We start from the raw sequence: 19,409 nt of genomic DNA on the forward strand, positions 1-19,409 counted from the left end.
GATAATAGTGAGTAGTCAACTCAGAAGCTTCACTGATGACAATGTTTTAATATGATGAACTTTGTATAAAAGTAAACTTATCCTTTAACCTTGTGTGAAGAAAGCTTTCTGTCTAAAGTGTCATCCCATTTCAATCAATTATCTCCTTTTAGGAGGAGATCCAAACCAGCTTTTAGCCGAGTTCCAAATAGAAGACACTGATATAAGATCCAGTGCCTTATCAAACTTGGTGGTGAAATTTAAGATGTTAAGATCTCCGTTGAAAATGTGTGAACTCATCACTCTCTCAATGGTTTTCTTCCTTTCCTTTGAAAATGGTTGCATGGAATCGATTATCCATTATTCTTGAATTTCATTATGTGGGAAGAACAGTATCAGCAAACAACATAATAGAGAGTTTACCGTATCCACAGGGGAAGTGTGGAAATGCCACCTGGTGGATGCTCTTTGTCCCCCTTCTTGAGATCCATGTGTGTCCATAATAATTGCTACATTGTTACAAATAAACACTTGCAGGATGGAATGATGTCACTGCCCTCTCAAAAATAGGGTCTTGGAGACTGTTGTTTGTGAGGGTAGATCACATATACAGTACATATGGCTTTATAGCTGTGGCAAAAAAAAAAAAAAAAATGTTATGCACATCTGCCTTTGTCCAAAACCTGTTTTAGTCTTGTGTGTGTGCTCCCTGGACTTCCATTTTATACACAGTTTACATACCCTGGCAGAATTTTTGTGGTTTTATTGGACATTTTTCAGAGAATATGAATCATAACACATGTTCAAACATAGTAGTACTGGCTCATTGTTTGGGTCTTTTGTCGCTTTTGATGCTTCCAAAAGCAATTGTGGTGTTAAAACTCAAATTCATCTTGTTAGTAGTTGTAAATATATCAGAGACAATACTGGAATTTATCGGTTATCTGTAACTTCCGATACATTTTTGGGTGGTTTATCGGTTTATCTTTATCAAAGATAACTTTTCAGTTATCTGATTATCTGTTATCAAAGTTAATTTTTTGGTTATCTGTGCCCACCACTGATTGTTAGTTGGTTTTAGGTTTTCTGGTGTGTTTTGTTTCATCAGGTTCTTTTTGTCTCTTTCTCTAAAATTGTATTGTAGCATTATTAGTTATTATGAGTTATTATTACTATTATTGTTGTTGCTATTATTAATATATGCTGAGATGTGAACAGATTAATGCTAACTTTAACATTGAAAATGCGATTGACATGCTAATGCGTTAGCATCTGTCCCGTTTCTAAGTTATAAAATACATCTATCAACTGTTTCAGAAGACCATAACAGGTCAGTTTAACATAAAAAAGGTAAATATTACTCACAGACATATGCTGTTTAGGGTTTTAGCGGGGAAAAATTAAGATAAAGCAAAATAAAACAATGAATCAACAAAGCAGCATGTTGAAGCACTGCTTCGATCTGCGAATCACTGCTTTGATTGGTTCAAGGTTCAAAGCAAAGCCGTGCTGCAGAAAAATTGATTACAGACTCGCTGCAGGGTCTGTAATCAATGTAGAGAAATGATCATTTTCCTGAGAAACACCCCCCAAAACAACGGCCACTCTGAAGGACCAATAAGGGAATCATTAAGCAAAAAGGTTGTTGATGTCAGTGGATCAAATCATTTCTTAACGATACCCAAAAGGAACCGGTTCTCGATAACCATCCCTACTGGTGAGTGAGTGTGTGTGTGTGTGTGTGTGTGTGTGTGTGTGTGTGTGTGTGTGTGTGTGTGCGCGCACAGTATGTACACGGAGTCCCAAAAAAGTGCCACAAAAATAAAGACATAGAAAATCTATACACCTTTGGACACTGATGTCTGTCATATGTCATCTTGAAGCATATCTTACGAAATTTTATCTCTGATGTTCATTTCTAACTTTACCTCAGTTTGTAAGAGTTTTGGCATTCACAAGATGTGCTCAATATGTGCACCGCTCCTCTGGTTCAGCGACATCTCCTTTTGTTAACCTTGTGAACAGTTCTATCAGTTTGAAACTTCTTTACAATCCTCCATATCGCCTTTCTGTCTGGAGCTTTTCTAACTGCAAAATGACATTGATATTGTCATTGAGTTTGCACGATCGATTTGGTTTTAAAGTAGAATTCCACCAGTTTCCCTTTTTGCTCAACTGTAAGCGGCATCCTCATTGGATCAGTCTCAAACTGCATCAGAAGAAATTCCTCACATACATCTTGACGTCTGGGGGGGAAAAAAAAATTGAAATAGAGTCAAATAATTTTGTGGCACTTTTTTGCTACACCCTGCATTTGTGCAGAAGCTTGTGTATGTGTGTGCATGTTATGCAATGCCTACGTTGCATTTTATATTGATGAAAATTGTGCTTGTCGAGTCTCTTGTCTTTTATTTGATCCATATGAGCGTCAGCATCTTGAGCTGTAAACGTTCAACCGGTTTGAACTCTGGATGAGCGCCAGGCCGCTTGCAGCTCTGCATCCACACTTTGCTTTGAGCAGCAGAAACTCATTTTTTGCACAGAGTAAGTAAATGGGGGGAATGTTTTATGGCTGCAGTGGAGATGGACCCTCCTTCAACTTCACTGCAATATTTGTAAATCACCTGTTATGTGATGTCACAGGAAATGTTCATATATCACTGTCTGAAAGTTGTTGTTTTGGCAAAGAGCGTGTGTGGGAGGTCAGTGCAGGACTGCCTGTAGCACGGCTCACAGGCACCTTGACGATGTAGAAGGATGTCACTGTAGATGATAGAACAGCAGTCGTCCTCAAATCCACCCCTGGCTGAACACAAAATCACAAATGTGACTGGGGATACAAGCAAAAATATAGCACAAATAAAGACTTAAAATAGCACCCTGCCATGCTGTAAAACAGGGACAAACATGACCTACAGGTTGCATTCAATCTTTGGATAATTGGGGTTTTACCACTGATGAATAAGCAGCACCCGTATTAGCACAGCACTACTTTATCATTCTCTCTTTCGTGTGATTTTCTGCTTGTTAGTGTTTGATGGATGACGCTTTTACATTTGTGTAAACATGATATTTCAAAAGGAAAATGTCTAATAATGACATTTAATGACTTAATGTATGCAAAATAGCTCATTTTATTTCACTGACAGCATCAGTAAGGAGAATATTTCAGACAACATGAAGCATTTTGTTTTCATATATCATGTAACTAATTACCCTCTCGGTAATTTTCATTAGCTGATAGTTATTTGTTTTCCACTGATTTTATATAGTCAGGGCACAACAAACGTAAAGATATTCTATTTTACAGGTATTTGAATTGAAAGTAAATGAAAACATGTTCAATTTAAGCTACACAGAATTTCACCCACACCTGCTCCTAATTACCACCATGCATGTGATGATAATATGTCCAGCAGATGGTGTATAGTGTATTGCCACAACAAAATAAAGTTGCTTTTTAATCTGGTTCAGTCTTCAGCCTCTGAGGTTGAGAGAAACCTGAGACAATATTGTGAAGTCAGTGGAGATGTTTGCAGATTACTATGGTCCTGGTACTTGCTGTGAGTCTTTACTGCATAACTGTGACACTTGGATGTTAACCATTGAATTACATCAAGGTATGAATGTCTTTGGTATGACATCTCTTCCAGAGATCTCTCGGGTACCACTGAAATTACTTTTATCATTGAGAATCTGCACTTACAGGATGTGGAGTTTCCACACTGCCCATGAAATATAGGTTATACACCACATTGGGATCAACTGAGCACGTTCACTCACATAATGCAAGGTGGATATGCATGTGTCATTACTACTTTTGCTTTGGTATACTACCTTGACAAATAAAAAAATAAGATTGTTTTAGTGAAAAAAGTCGGTGTAGGTAAACATAAAAACAGGTCAACAAATGTGCACCATTTAAAAAGAATGAAGGTGAAGGATAAAGGAAATCAGCCTCCATTCTGATACCTGTTGTGTCAGGTGTTGTTTTCTGTGTGGTTTCTCCATTGTTGTGTCTGTACATTTTACCAACTTTTTATGCTCCCACTCAATGCGGTTGGTGCGCATTATGTTTTTGCACAATAACTAGAACACAGTAGAACACTAGAACACAATAGTTTCTGATTGAAACCATGTCTTAGTGGGGTATAGGAGGAGGCTAGAGGAAGGCTTGTTTTGAAAATGGATGTCACTTGTCCAGTATGGTGATTACGGATGTCATCTTGATTTTTGTTTCTACGGACTGTCTTCACCCAAAGTGATCAAATGGATTAATGGGATTATTAACCATCAGATGACAAGGCAGAACCTCTTAAATAATTCTAAAGTCAGTTTTAAGCATAAACGGGGTGTTAATCCGTGACACTTTGAAATGACGGACGATCAGGGAACGCACCAGCTAGCAGCTCGTGTACCCACTGCACTCTGATCGCTTCCTCCACCTTTTCTGATGAAATAATGCTGAATTTATGTGGAAATCATTGTTTTACAAAAGCTGCAGATATCTGTCGCTGAGACAGATGTTGACTAGAGTGCAGTTTGAAGCAGAAATGAGGTGATAATTGGTGAACCGTGGCTGATGACGCATGCACAGTGAAGGCAGGGCTGATTGAGTTTTAGAGCGGACCGTTCGGTCTGTGACGTCTGGTCTGGTCAGTGCAAGTGGTTTTACTCCAATAAGAGTTGATTTTACACTATGTTGAGTTGATTTACCCCCATGGTAGAGTATATTTTACTCTATTTAGACTACCCCAGCAGAGTAAATTTGGTTGTTTGTAGACTGCCTACATACCAAGAGTGGCGATAACTATCAGTTTGAATCCATATTGTTTCCTCGATACGTTGCAAATACTGACTGTCTTTATGCATGGAAATTCCACAGTCATACATGTCTTATTGTCACCCAACAGGGTTAATTTAGATCAAGAAAACACATTTGCAAACATATTCACATAATTTGAGTATTAATTGGAAAAACCAGTGCATTTGGTATTTTTATTATTGAAGAATGCGAATAACAACCTTCTACAGTGGGGGAAATAAGTATTTGATCCACTGTCAATTTTGCAGGTTTTCCCACCTACAAAGAATGGAGAGGTCTGTAATTTGTATCGTAGGTACACTTCAACTGTGAGAGACAGAATCTAAAAAAAAAAAAAAGAAAAAACTATAATTTTTAAATAATTAATTTGCATTTTATTGCATGAAATAAATATGTGATCACCTACCAACCAGCAAGAATTCTGGCTCTCACAGACCTGTTAATTTTTCTTTAAGAAGCCCTCTTATTCTGCACTCTTTACCTGTATTAACTGCACCTATTTGAACTTGTTACCTGTATTAAAGACACCTGTCCACACCCTCAATCAATCACACTCCATCCTATCCACCATGGCTAAGACCAAAGAGTTGTCTAAGGACATCAAGGACAAAACTGTAGACCTGCACAAGGCTGGGATGGGCTACAGGACAATAGGCAAGCAGCTTGGTGAAAAAACAACAACTGTTACGTTTATTTATTAAAAAAACAAAGAAACACAAGATGACTGTCAGTCTCCCTCAGTCTGGGATTCCATGCAAGATCTCACTTTGTGGGGTAAGGATGATTCTGAGAAAGCTCAGAACTACACAGGAGGACCTGGTCAATGCCCTGAAGAGAGCTGGGACCACAGTCACAAAGATTACATTAGTAACACATGATGCTGTCATGGTTTAAAATCCTGCAGGGCAGCAAGGTCCCCCTGCTCAAGCCAGCACATGTCCAGGCCCGTTTGAAGTTCACCAGTGTCTATCTGGATGATCCAGAGGAGGCATGGGAGAAGGTCATGTGGTCAGATGAGACCAAAATAGAGCTTTTAGGAATCCACTTGCTGTGTTTAGAGGATGAGAACAATCCCAAGAAAACTGTCCCAACCTTGAAGCATGAGCTGGAAACATCATACTCTGGGGGTGCTCTTGTGCAAAGGGGACAGGATGACTGTACTGCATTGAAGAGAGGATGGATGGGGTCATGTATTGTGAGATTTTGGCAAACAACCTCCTTCCCTCAGTAACAGCATTGAAGATGGGTCATGGCTGGGTCTTCCAGCATGACAATGACCCCAAACACACAGCCAGGGCAACTAAGAAGGGGCTCTGTAAGAAGCATTTCAAGGTCCTGGAGTGGCCTGGCCAGTCTCCAGACCTGAACTCAATAGGAAATCTTTGAGGGAGCTGAAACTCCAAACCTGAAAGATCTGTAGAAGATCTGTATGGAGAAGTGGACCAAAATCCCTGTTGCAGTGTCAGAAAACTTGGTCAAGCTGACCTCTGTAATGGCAAAAAAAATGTTTCTGTACCAATTGTTATTAAGATCTGTTTTTCTAGTGGATCAAATACTTATTTCATGCAATAAAATGCAAATTAATCATTTAAAAATCATAGTGTGATTTTCTGCATTTTTTTTTTTTTTTTTTAGATTCTGTCTCTCACAGTTGAAGTGCACCTCCAATAAAAATTACAGACCTCTCCATTCTTTGTAGGTTGGAAAACCTGCAAAATTGACAGTGGATCAAATACTTATTTCCCCTGCTGTATACATCATTTGCTGCCAAATCTGCTATGGATACAAAAACAATATAAATCAAATCATTTTAGGCAGCTGACATATTTTAGAGATCAGTGTCTGTTTATCTAATGATTCTTTAAGGCTTAAGAGCATTTTAGTGCAAACCTCCACTACTTACCATGACAGTGCACACACAAATACACATTTTAGATAACTCCATGACTGTTGGTAAAGAAAGTTATGTCTATAAGAAAAGAAACAGGTATATGACTTACATTCAGCAGTTAGAAAAAAATTAGCTGAGCTCTTTATCGTCACCTTTTACCAGTGAGCTGAAATCATCATTACCCTGCAATAGACTGGCAACTTGTTCATGTCGTACCCGCTCACTACTGGAATAGGCTCCAACCCCTTCATAATCCTTGATTGGAGTAAGTTGGTGTAGAAAATGAATGCATGAATGATTTGATTTTACTTTTCATTGGTGCTATTAAAAACATATATTTCTTGGCTGGCACTGATAATTAATGAAGTTTAAATATTTGTGAAGTTATCAGCTCTATCATTCATTTATATAAAATAATGCATTATTTTTGCACCCATAATCTATATACATAAAGGGCTACGTCTTTCTGTCTGTCTTTTCTGTCCGGGATATATGTAGCCCTAAAAAATATATATTCTGAATCCTTATGACATGGGGAACAAACTGGTACCATTTTTTAAAAAGTTGAACTGAAAATTACCCCAAAATAGCTGGCTGTGGGTATGACCAGGCAGATTCAAATTTCCAGCCCTTTATATGTGTTGGCCATCTCTGTTTATTTAATCCCTTTCTACAGCACACTCAGCACAGCACAGGCACAGCACATTCAGCAAAACAACATTCTTAGGCTGAGGCTGTGGGTATGACCAGGCGGATTCAAATTTCCAGACCTGTATATGTGTTGGCCATCTCTATTTATTTAATCCCTTTGTTCAGCTACTTTATGTTCTCAACTGTTAAGCACCTGACTGTCCTGTACAAGCCAGTTTGCCTTCCTGTCTTAATACATTCATTTTATGTTTGTAAAATTGCAATGTAAAAACAGTGAAATACACCACTACCTCAATTTTGATTCAGTTATATTTACATTTACTGTTACCTACCTTTTGTAATTTTGTTCTAAATTTGATTGCAAAACAAAGTCTGCATGAAGGACCTTTAACCAAGTATTTCCACTTAGTTTGGGGAATCCACCTCTTATAGTTCTGCTGGACAAACTTTAGCCTATTAACTATTATAGTTAAAAGACATCAGCATTACAAAAACAAATGTTGGGCAATTGCTTTGATTGGTATTTGGCATTTGTCTAAAACAGGTTAACCCGGGCAGCGCCGGGTTCCCCAGCTAGTTAAACTATAAATGGCTAAAGGTTGGTCATGAAGTCAATTAAACCAATTCATAACAAGAGTAATCTGAGATTTCTGAAGTCCACCAGAGGTTGATGAGGATTCAAAATAAAAGATATGTAATTCACATCGTGACCCCAACTTTACATGGATCTGGATTCCACAACACAATGCAATAATTGCATAGTGATCCAGAATGGTCCGACTGATCAAAATAATGTAATCTGATATTTTATTCACAATCTGAAACAAAACAGTGTTCCTGATCTTGGTTTTAAATCATGATGATGTATCGGTGAAGTAGTTTTGGCATAATCCTTAAAAGTCTATAAAATGAAATTCTGATCCAGAATCTGGATCTGGATCCAGATCACCTCCAAAATTTAATGGAGTCTTTCAAGGTCTAACACCAGTCTGTCGCGAAAATTTGTTGAAAATATGTTTTAAATCGTGATGACGTATTGTGAAGTAGTTTTGATGTGATCCTTCAAAGCCTATATAAAGTGCAATCTTGATCCATAATCCAGATCTGGATCACCTCCAAAATTCCGTGGACTCTTCCATGCCCTAATATCTATCTGTGGTACAAATAAGTTAAGAATCCATGATTTTTTTAATGTAATCCATCACAGCCTGTATAAAGTGAAATCTTGATCCAGAATCCAGAACCGGATCACCTCCAAAATTCAATGGACTCTTCCATGCCCTAATATCTATCTGTGGTACAAATAAGTTAAGAATCCATGATATTTTTTTTTTCATGTAATCCTTCACAGCCTGTATAAAGTGAAATCTTGATCCAGAATCCAGATCAGGATCACCTCCAAAATTCACCATGCCCTAATATCTATCTGTGGTACAAATAAGTTAAGAATCCATGATTTATTTATTTATTTATTTATTTTATGTAATCCTTCACAGCCTGTATAAAGTGAAATCTTGATCCAGAATCCAGATCCGGATCACCTCCAAAATTCAGTGGACTCTTCCATGCCCTAATATCTATCTGTGGTACAAATAAGTTAAGAATCCATGATTTTTTTTTTTTATATATAATCCTTCACAGCCTGTATGAAGTGAAATCTTGATCCAGAATCCAGAACTGGATCTCCTCCAAAATGTAATGGAGTCTTCCATAGTCTAATAACTATCTAAGGTGAAAATTTTATCAAAATCTGTGCAGTAGTTTTTGACATAATCCTGCTAACAGACAGACAGACAGACAAATAAATAAATGTTGATGATTTTATTATGCCCTTGGCAGACATAATAATGTCAATAGATCATTGTATTGGGATGCTTGTGATTAAAAGTGAATGAAATGCGATTCCATTGTAAAAGTGTTTGGGTTTCATCTGTCTGTCTGGTGGCCAAACTAACCACTGTCTGAATAATGTGTGTTCACACATTTCAAATAAATATGTTATCATGCTGACAACACCATGGTATCTTTTTAAGAACATTGGTGTAACATCACCCACAGCAGCGTGCTACAGAGGGAGATGACAGAGCTGTGTTGTTTTATGTGGAGCCGAGATTCTGCCCCCTGTTGATGTGCCCTATCATCACTATTATCTGTTTATGTTTGCTTTCTCTGTCACTTCCATTCCTTTTTACTGTGCGCAGGTGGTGTGTGATGTTTCTCTTTTGCTCTGTCAGAAGTGGTCTCTGGAGTTCATAGATGGAGAGCGTATCAGGAGTTCATGTCTCATTACTGACAGCAGATTAATGTCAAAACAGCCCGATCAAAACATCTGTTAATTGTGTAAAAGCAGACAAACATTCCTATTTATTAGAGGCAGGAGCAAGAAAAGGTGCCCTCACGTATCTTCACCCTAACCACTGTTGTCAGTAAAAGAAAATGCTGCTCTAATCCTCTTTCATTTACAGTAGCTGTTTGTGTATTTGTCACCTTCATGGCTCCTTCTGTCAGGTAAACACATACTTGTTTGGTGTGTACGTACCTGTGTAATTGCATTGAATAACCCCCTTAAAGCAGTCATATTAGACACCAAGTTAATGTTGGTAACCAAAGGTGCCTGACCTACTTGTCCCTTGGCATCTCAGCCACTATCTCCATTGTGGTGAAGAAAGCCCCCCCAGGCTCATACAGCTATGTATGCAGTGATGTAACAATACAGCAACTGCATTAGTTTTCCTCCTTGAAGACTGAATTACTTGCTAGACCTCGTCCATCTGGAAGAATGCCAACATCTGTACCTCATTGGTGGTCCATCTTATGCCTCTGCTATCCATTCAGTTTTAGTTCTTCTGTTCTTGCTCTCATTTCTCAAGTCTTGCTTGGTTCCTGTTTTTGTTGTATTTTACCACATAGGTTAATGACCAGTCAGCATCAAGACCCAGCTACTGTTTTTTTTCAGGGCCACTTAGACTACCATCGAGCAGGGATGAGGTGTGTCATACAAACAAGAGAAAGGTGTTTTAACGAGGCCCAAACAAGATAGACTACAAGAACACAAAGACACGGGAAAGCAGAAAAATGCAATGAAGGAAAACCTGAAGGATGCACTCAAAGAGACAGTGCAGATATACAATACAACAGGAGAATAATCTAAAGTGGCACTTAACAGGAAATCAATAACTTCATCAACTTCAAAATACTCATGGAAAAACAGACAGGTAAACAATGACTCTTCTCACCCACAGACTGTCAGTGTGGCATAAAGACTATAGACCCGTGGATATGTCATTACGCAAGCAGGAGTTAATATATAGGCTTTTTAGACATATTTAAATTACCGAATTCAAAAAACAGCATTTTTAGGCCTAAATTAATAATGGCGGGAAACTTTATTCATGCACTCATTGGTGAAATTCTGGGACTTTGAGGATGTTAAACATTAAACTCCAACCATCAAAGGTAGAAACCTTTTTTGCCTAGTGACTTCTTTCTGCATGCATCAGTTTGTTTGTTTGTTTGTTTTTGTAATTTATTTAATATCCACAAATTACTAATGTTAGTTCATTTATTTTCTATGTCCACTTTTTCCAATTGGAACTGGAACTGGAGATTATCCCAGAAAATGTGGGGCACACCCTGGACAGGACACCAGGCTATCGCAGGGCCACATATAGACAGGAAAACTCATTCACTCACACCTAAGGCCAATTTAAGGGCCCCTTCAGACATAGTACAAATGTGGTCAAATTGTGGCTGAAGTATGCAAGAAGCAGGAATCGTACGCAATATGTGTAAAATTGTAGCTGCCTCCAATGCCTCATACACCTGTTGCAACAACTATTTGCGCATACCAGTAACTGAAATACAGAGTCAAAAACAGTCAGCACACGATCACTGTTGAGCTGTATGTGAAATTTGTCTAAGTACCCTAAGTGTGGGGCACTGCAAACAGCAACACATGTGGTTTGCATGTGTATCACACGTGTGCGCGTGTGTCGTGCCCCCCTCGCTCCCCCCAAAACACATGTGGCATATGTGTGGTTCGCAAACCCCCACTCACTCAACACATGTGGCGTGCCGGGGGGGGCACACTTGCAGAAAATGCTTATATATACGAGGTCTGTTAGAAAAGTATCCGACCTTTTTATTTTTTTCAAAAACCATATGGATTTGAATCACGTGTGATTGCATCAGCCAAGCTTGAACCTTCGTGCGCATGCGTGAGTTTTTTCACACCTGTCGGTTGCGTCATTCGCCTGTGAGTGGGCTTTGTATGAGCACTGGTCCACCCCTCTTGTCGTTTTTTTATTGCAAATAAATGTCTGAACGATTTGGAGCTTTGCTGCATCAATTTATTTCCAGAAACTGTGAGAGACCTCCAGGTGGACACCGTTCGGAAAATTAATATGGCTTTCAGGGAAGATTTTATGGGGATTACACAGATTAAGGAGTGATCCAGACGGTTTAAAGACCGCCCACAACTGCTGAGAGCGCGCCGCGCTCCGAGCACCGATTGACAGGCTCAAACCCCGCTGAAACAACCAGATAATTTCCAACGTGAAGGCTTTGTTGATCCGGGATGTCATCTGACTTTCACAAAAAGGCAGAAGGCATGGACATCAGCACTTTTTCGGCACATTCCACTGTTACAGGAGATTTTTTCATGGAAAGAAAAGTGGAGGGACACGCCACGGAGCCGTTCATTACGCGGCACAAAACCACCCCCATGTTGGTCTCACAGGACGGCTTTCAGGTGGATTTCAGACGGCTGTCGGTTGCTTTTCAGTCATGTGATTATCCGAGAAATTGAGCATGAGCTGGACATGCCCCAACATGTCCTGTGAGGCTTCATCACAGCGTTGCTTTGCGCCATGCACCTCCACCGCGACGCGCGGAACTCCACTCCTCTTTCCATGACAAAAACTCCTGTAATAGTGGAATGTGCCGTTCATTTCTAAACTGGACGCTGTCTTGATCCGGTATGTCGTCTGACTAGCACAGGAATTGTGAAAAGACGTGGACATCAGCACTTTTTCAGCACATTGAGACAGACGTGTGGAGGAGTTCCGCGCGTTGCGGTAGAGCCGCATGGCGCAAAGCAACACCGTGATGAAGCCTCAGAGGACATGTTGGGGCATGTCCAGCTCATGCTCAATTTCACACGACTGAAAAGCAACCAACAGCCGTCTGAAATCCACCTGAAAGCCACACGTGATTCAAATCCATATGGTTTTTGAAAAAAATAAAAAGGTCGAATACTTTTCTAACAGACCTCGTATATATATATATATATATATATATATATATATATATATATATATATATATATATATATATATATATATATATATATATATATATGGACTGTCAGATCATAACACAGTGGGTGATCTGAATGTCATGTCACCTATGTGAGCTCTGTTCTACATGATGCAGTGTCTGTCCTGCGGCGTGCTGTCGACAAGACATGCGCGGGGCCGGCTGGACACACTGGCATCAGATATGGACATGATAAGTGCGCCCTGCTTCATCATTCATGTCATTTCATGACTGTGCGCCTGTGACCATGGGTCATCTACAGAAGAAGAGACGGATCATACTTGTATTTTCTGCTTGATAAGAGGGATTCAATAAAATGAAGTGTTGTTATATGGTGTGTGGTTTTATTCTTTGGTAAATACATCCATTTCCTTCTTAATATCAGGCATTTTCCCACACCTTTTACAGGACACCGATGGTAGCTCAGTGATCAAGTTTCTGGCTGGCAATCAGAGGTTTTGGAAATTACCGTTTCGAATCCCGTGGGTGGAATGTATTTTTTTTATTTTCACAGCAGTTGCGCGATGTGGTTAGCTCATACGAGCTGTTCCACTGTGATTTGCCCTGATTTATACTTACTCGTACTATGTGTGAAGTAGCCCTAAAGCAGGGGTGGCCATGTTCAGTCCTCGAGAGCCACCTTCCTGACACTCTTAGTTGTCTCCCTGCTCCAACACACCTGAATCCAATGAAAGGCTCATTAAAAGTCTGCTAACAAGTCTTTCATTGGATTCAGGTGTGTTGGAAGCAGGGAGACAACTAAGAGTGTCAGGAAGGTGGCTCTCAAGGACTGAACTTGGCCACCCCTACCCTAAAGTTTGCAATTTGCCTATCCTCCATGCCTTTTGAAGAGGGATGAAGCCGGAGAACCCGGAGGGTTAGGGTTACAGAAACACAGGGAGAACATGCAAATGCCACAAAGAAAGGACAAAATGGGAAGCTATCCCAGGATCTTCTTGCTGTGAAGCAATAGTGCTAAAGGTAACAGCACTAAACAAGAATCCACCATGCTGCCCATTATTAAGGGCCCCTTCACACTAGCGCATGAAGGAAGAATTACATGCTATTCGTGAAAAATTGGAGCTGCCTCCAATGCCTCGTAAACATGTCGCTACAACTATTCACGCACACCAGTGGCTGAAAGACAGACAGTGCCCTGTGAGAGCCCATTCAATCCCTCTCGCGGCAGGTGTCGGCCAAATTCCAGGTGACACACACGAACATCTAACACCGCTCACCTGACACTTAGAAAATGTGTAGCCATTCGCACTGTTAGCATGAAAACAATCAGCAGACAATCACTTTGGAGCTGGATGTGAAATTTGTCTAAGTGCCCCCATGAGTGTGCGTTGCAAAAAGCAACACACATGTGGTGCATGTGTCTCACATGTCTGTGCGTGTGTGCGCATGTGTCTCACACATCTGTGCGTGTGTGCGCATGTGTCTGCTGTCTGGCTCTGACCTAGCCGGACAGCAAGTCAGAGCGCACACAGCATGGGGAGGCGCCTCCCATCTACTGACCAGAGACACAAATGACGGCTCAGTGCACAGGACGTGTCACAGTACAAACACAGAGAGCACAGCCAGGGCAGGTATATTAATAAGTACTACCCTACCTACATACACAATTACATAACAAATAACTAAAAAACTAATCATCACGTAACAGAGAGTGACATGTTGGTGTGTGCACTGAACTGACAGGGCGTGTCCACTGACAGCAGCTGCTGTTGAGATCTCTGGTCTGGATGTCCTAGCTGGGGAACACATACCATGTTTGGATGGACATGACCGTCCATCCAAACTGTCCACTGTGATGCACGTGTGTCTGCTTGCTGTCCTCACGTGGACATATATATATAAACATATATCGCTGTTGTGGTGGGCCGTAGTGAGTGAGTGCACGGTGCACACATTGACAGGCTGCCCCACATGAAATGGACTGTCAAATCATAACATGCAGCAGGCGATCTAAATGTCACGTCACTCACATGAGCTCTGTTCGACATGATGCGGTGTCTGTCCTGCAGCACGCCGTCCACAGGACATGCATGCTGAGCTGGACATAAATGCGTGGCCAGCTGGACATGCCGGGCCAGCAGATGTGGACATGATAAGAGAGCACTGCTTCATTCTTGTCATTTCATAACTGTATGTCTGTGTCCATGGGTCATCTACAGAGGAGCAGAAGGTTCATACTTGTATTGTCCACTGAATAAGAGGGATTCAATAAAATGCAGTGTTTTTTTATGATGTGTAGTTGTATTTCTTTTTAAATACATTTATCTCCTTGTTGATTTCAGGCATTTTACACACCTTTTATAGGACAGCAATGGTAGCTCAGTGGTAAAGTTTCTGGCTGGCAATCAGAGCTTTTGTAAATTGCAGGTTCGAATCCTGTGGGTGGCATGTAATTTTTTTTCCACAGCAGCTGTGCAATGTGGTTACACATGCTCCAGCTGCCAGCGCTGTGTTCCTGCTGCAACGGTTTCATGCTCGCTTGTGCACGAAACCATCGGAGTGGCGTTGTTTACGCCTGCCCGACCATGTGTCCCTCCTGATGTCAGCTCAATGTTTCCGTGGTTCACTCATACGAGCTGTTTCGCCGTGATTCGCCCTGATTTGTATTTATTCGTACTATGTGTTAAGGGGCCCTAATGTTAAGCCACCATGCTGCCCATTATTAATGTTGATGTAGAGAATGTATTTATTTTATTTGCTTTTTTAATGTCTGCAGTATGATCAAACAAATATAATCAGTGTACTGAAACACAACAGCATAAGTGTTGCTATAGTAAGGATTATTTTACTGCTTGGATAAATTTGGCTGCTCTTGCACAAAAAGGTGTTTTCTCATCACATATTATTAGCTGTACACAAAATGGCATTAAGGTTTTATGAAATACTAAATAAATAGAAATAAATGGTAAATGCCTTTTCAAGGCTTTCCTGTTTTTGCAGCTGCTGATGTAAATACAAGACTGTGACTGATGTCTTTTATGACACTGAGTAAAATTTGGTTCATGGCCACAGCATGAACTGTATCTTCTTTTTTTCTGATTTTAGGGTAAGACGGGTTTAGGGTATTAAATATATATCTGACAGCAGTGATGTTCTTTTCACAGTATACGAGGTCTGTGATAAAAGTAACGGACCTTATTATTTTTTTCAAAAACCATATGGATTTGAATCACGTGTGATCAGACATGCTTGAACCCTCGTGGGCATGTGAGAGTTTTTTCATGCCTGTCGGTTACATCATTCGTCTGTGGGCAGTCTTTGAGTGAGGAGTGGCCCACCCTCTCGTTGTTTTTTCATTGTTTAGGAATGGCTCAGACTGCTGCTTTGTTTGATTAAAAATTTGTTCAAAAACTGTAAGGCACAACTGAGTGGACACCATTCGATAAATTCAGCTGGTTTTCGGTAAAAATTTTAACGGCCCGATGAGAGATTTTGGTCTGTAGTGTCACCGTAAGGACAGCCCACGGCGCCTGACGGCAATCTGCGCTTTGAGGCGGCAGCGTCTCGCCGTTTCAAGTTGAAAACTTCCACATTTCAGGCTCTGTTGACCCAGTAAGTCGTCAGAGAACAGAGAACTTTCAGAAGAAGTTGGCATGAGGAGTTTATTCGGACATTCCATTGTTAACGGACATTTTGTAATGAAAGAACGTGCGGGCAGAGTCGCATGTCGGGCTGGACCCGACCGCGGGGGGTCACGACAGGAAAAACACCTCCGTTGGAAACCTTAATGGGCAAGTTGGAACATGTCCAAGCTGTTAAACAGTTTCTCAGTTACTCACTTGTTGAAAGCCATCAAAAGCCGCCTGAATTTTACAAATGGTTTTCAACACGGAGGTGTTTTTCCTGTCATGGAAATGACTCTGCGAATTTGCGCGCACGTCTTTCATTACAAAATGTCCTTAAACAGTAGAATGTCCGCATAAAGTCCTCATGCCAGCCTCTTCTGAATCTTCTCTGTTCTCTCACGGCATCCTGGGTGAATTAAGCCTTAAATTAGGATGTTTTCAGGTCGAAACAGGCCGACGACGGCGCCTGGAAGCGCTGCGCGACGTCCAGCTCCGTGGGAAGTCCTTACACCGACAGAAACACCCCATAATCTCTCATCAGCCGTTAAACTTTTCACCGAAAACCAGCTTAATTTCTCGAATAGTGTCCACTCGGATATTCCTCACAGGTCCAGAAAAAAGGTTGATAAAGCAACGCGCGCTGTCCGCAGCGGCTATTCAGACAAAGAGATTCCGACGGGCGGGGTGGAGTACTCCTCACTCAAGGCCTGCCCACAGGCGAATGACGTCACCGACACGCGTGAAAAAACTCACGCATGCGCACGAGGGTTCAAGCATGTCTGACGTAAAAACATATGAATCAAATCCATTTATTTTTTGAAAAAAATAAAAAGGACCGCTTTTTTCATCACAGACCTCGTAAGTTAAAATCAGCTTCTTCCTCTTACATGTATATATATATATATATATATATATATATATATATATATATATATATATATATATATATATACTTTTTTCTTTTTTTTTGCCATCCAAGCAACGTCTTTTTCAGGGACGCCCCTGCTTATTTCAGCAAGACCAAGCCACATTCTGCACGTGTTACAACAGCGTGGCTTCTCAGAATTACACCAACATTGGGATATATAAGTATGTTTTGGAATTGCCCAGATCAGGTCAAATTTAACAAAGATCAGTTGCTGAGTTTGTTGAGTAACTCCTTCCACGTCCTGTTGTTGATTCCTACCAGACTTGGTATGTGGCTGAAGGTCAACTACAGAATTGAACCATACCAAGCACACATATGTAGATAGATTCCAGAACTGCTCTAGCATGGTAGCCAAAGGTCAATCATTCAGGTGAAAACAAGGCCATTTTGATCAAGCTCAAAGGTCATGTTAATGAATTCTATTGATGACCAAGAAATGCTTATCCTTAACAATGTGATCACATCCTTACTGATGCTATACTTAATTTACATATCTGCCACAGCTGTTAGTGTCTTCATGTCCATGGGCATTATTACTATGATTAAAATTGTCTTCAGGTAATGACAAATTAATGATAAAACCTGAAAATGGGTGGAACATAAGAAATGTAGAATTTCCCAAGCATATATATCCATCCATCCATCCATTTTCTTCCGCTTTATCCTGAGTCGGGTCGCGACTCCGGACAATAAACGCTTATTGAGTGTTAGAAGGAAAGGTGATGTAACACAGTGGCAAACATACCACTGTCCCAGCTTTTTTGAAGCGTGTTGCAGGCATCCATTTGAAAATGAGCAAATATTTGCACAAAAACAATAAAGTTTATCAGTTTGAACATTAAATATCTTGTCTTTGTGGTGTATTCAATTGAATATAGGTTGAAGAGGATTTGCAGATCATTGTATTCTGTTTTTATTTACATTTTACACAATGTTCCAACTTCATTGGAATTGGGGTTGTAAGCAAAGTGGAACATGGCCATTGTTAGTCATCACTCATGGTTGAAACTGCTGAAACACATTCATATGCAAGCACATAGTATAAGCATGCATGCCACGAGTCTTTTAAATGTGGCTGTGAGAATGTGTGAATATGAGGCACCACTGTAAAGCGCTATATGAATGCGGTCCAGTTTCCATTTTAAATATATGCAAGAATGGAGATGTGCATCTCTTTGTGTGTGTGAGTAAGCATGTACATTGGTAAGGGGGTGTGCATGTGTCCGTGGGGTGTATTATGTGTGTGGGTTGCACAACTAAAATGTTCTCAAGTAGAAATTCAGGCTGATAAGAATATGCATTAACACATTTTTCTGCATATCATAATCAGTACTGGATGGCAGTGAATCGGGCCAAATAAAGCCTCGGACTGACTTCAAGACGAGTTAGCGCTTGAAGGTCGAGTCAAATCACATTTATCTTCAGTGCACTGTTTGTCTCAAAGCTGTTTGCAGAACCAACAGAAGAAACAGCTGGTGACATTCTGCTAAACAAATGTTTGAGCCTGCAGGTCGGAGTAGTGGGCTAAAGCTTTGAATAAGGCAGTTTAGCTGTTACAGATGTGGTATGAGCACGTGCCGATTTCATCCAATTGTGCTATTAAGTATCCAAGACAGTATGCAGTGCACACAGTGTCAGTGCTTCTTGAAAGAAAAAAGCATTTATATAGTGTTATGAAAGCATTGTAAAAATAGTTAAGTGCACTGCAACAAAGACTACGGTTTCTGTATGGCCATATTGCAAAACCCTCATACCTGAGAAGTGGATTGAATGCACTTGGTTTCACATTGTGTATCACAGTGCACCAAAAATATTTACACACAGATAAGCAGTTGAAGATGTATGTATGTATGTATGTACATCCTGCAGTCCTCACAACCAAGTGGTGCAACTTGGTGTCCTTAAAATTGACTGTCTTGAAAACAAATATGGCTTTTATATTACTGTTATCTGTTCCAAGAGTTTTACAGTCTGAATCAGTAGAAGTTCATTTTGTTGCCATTATAATAGAATTATTATATTACCACCATGCAGGATGGGACAGGAGGGCCATCCATCCATTTTCTATACACACGTACTCTAATTAAGGGTCACGGGGGTGGGTGCTCGAATCCTATCTCTGCAGTCATAGGTTGTGAGGCAGCATATGCCCTGGACAGGACACCAGTCTACCACAGTGCCACACATAGAAAGTGACAGGAGGTCAACTTCAATGAACAACTGTGTAAAACT

This window comes from Thalassophryne amazonica, chromosome 2, assembly GCF_902500255.1.
Source record: "Thalassophryne amazonica chromosome 2, fThaAma1.1, whole genome shotgun sequence".
Classification (NCBI taxonomy): Eukaryota; Metazoa; Chordata; class Actinopteri; order Batrachoidiformes; family Batrachoididae; genus Thalassophryne; species Thalassophryne amazonica.